Source organism: Prionailurus bengalensis, chromosome E3 (assembly GCF_016509475.1).
Source record: "Prionailurus bengalensis isolate Pbe53 chromosome E3, Fcat_Pben_1.1_paternal_pri, whole genome shotgun sequence".
Lineage (NCBI taxonomy): Eukaryota > Metazoa > Chordata > Mammalia > Carnivora > Felidae > Prionailurus > Prionailurus bengalensis.
The window spans coordinates 18368621-18370306 of NC_057357.1; the positions used below are offsets into that span (position 1 = coordinate 18368621).

Genomic DNA, 1686 nt, shown 5'->3' on the forward strand with positions numbered 1-1686 from the left:
TTCCTTCCCTTATGTTCATCTGTTTTGTATCTTAAAGTCCTCATATGAGTGAAGTCATATGATATTTGTCTTTTTCTGACTAATTTCGCTTAGCATAGTACTCTCCAGTTGCATCCACATAGTTGCAAATGGCAAGATTTCATTCTTTTTGATTGCCGAGTAATACTCCATTGTATATATATGCCACATCTTCTTTATCCATTCATCCATCGATGGACATTTGGGCTCTTTCCATACTTTGGCTATTGTTGATAGTGCTGCTATAAACATCGGGGTGCATGTGTCCCTTCGAAACAGCCTACCTGTATCCCTTGGATAAATATCTAGTAGTGCAATGGCTGGGTCATAGGGTAGTTCTTTTAATTTTTTTGAGAAACCTCCACACTGTTTTCCAGAGTGGCTGCACCAGTTTGCATTCCCACCAGCATTGCAAAAGAGATGCTTTCTCCGCATCCTTGCCAACATCTGTCGTTGCCTGAGTTGTTAATGCATTTGTAGTTCTTAAATAAGGAAATTAGTCCTTTGGGATATAATTTGCGAATATTTTTCTTAATTTGTCATTGTATATTGACTTCTTTTTAAAATTATTTTATTTTTAAATGTTTATTTATTTTGAAAGACAGGGAGAAAGAGCGAGTGGGGGAGGAGCAGAGACACAGAGAATCCCAAGCAGGCTCTGCGTGGTCAGTGCGCAGACATGATGTGGGGCTCGAACTCAAGAAACCATGAGATCACAACCTGAATAAAAATCAAGAGTCAGATGTTTAACTGACTGAGCCACCCAGGTGACCCTTTTTTAAATTATTTAAAAATTGAAAAAAAAGTTTATTTATTGTGAGAGTGAGCGGGGGGGGGGGGGGGGGGGGGGGGGGGGGGGAGGAGGGGGGGAGAGAGAGAGAGAGAGAGAGAGAGAGAAGAGAGTCCCACGCAGACTCCAAGCCCTCAGCACAGAGCCCCACTTGGGGCTCAACCCCACAAACCATGAGATCATGACCTGAGCTGAGATCAAGAGTTGGATGCTTAACTGCCTGAGCCGCCCAGGTGCCCCTATTGTAAATATTTTTCTAGTGAAATGTTAGTTTTCATTATTCAGTGCCACACGTTGTGCTTTGACTCATATTGTTTCCTCCAAGTTCATCTGGGAAGGGTGGCAGTTTGCTGGGGAACCGCACAAAACATGGAATACTTCACAAATTTGCTTGTCATCCTTGAGCAGGGGTCACGCTAATCTTCTCTGTATCATTCCAATTTTAGTATGTGTACTGCTGAAGCAAGCCCTGTATGCCTATTTTTAATCTAAAATGAAAAATACTTTTGGGGTGCCTGGCTGGCTCAGTTGGAAGAGCATGCGACTCTTGATCTCCGGGTCATGAGTTCGAGCCTCATGCTGGGTGTAGAGACTACTAAAAATAAATAAACAAATAAAACTTAAAAAAATGAAAAATACTTTGAATTTTAGCCCTTGATTCCAACTGTTATAATTTCCCGGATTTTAATATTATAAACAAAACATTTGTTAGTTGTGCTGTAGTTGATTTGGGGGTACTGTAACTCAAAATATAATTTCCCACCTCAGTGTCCAGGTTGTACCTTGCTTACTCTATCATGTTTTATACTTCACAATATTCTTTTGGTCCTTAAAAGAAAAAAAAAATCATGTAGGAAAATGATGTGGAAAAAAAGAAA

General features: G+C 40.3%; 1 non-coding gene across 1 annotated transcript; it reads right to left on the reverse strand.

Moving 5' to 3' along the window:
• Positions 1 to 1171: 1171 nt before the first annotated feature.
• Positions 1172 to 1274, reverse strand: LOC122472098. The gene has a single exon (XR_006294349.1). It is a non-coding gene; the product is annotated as a U6 spliceosomal RNA (small nuclear RNA).
• Positions 1275 to 1686: the final 412 nt, after the last annotated feature.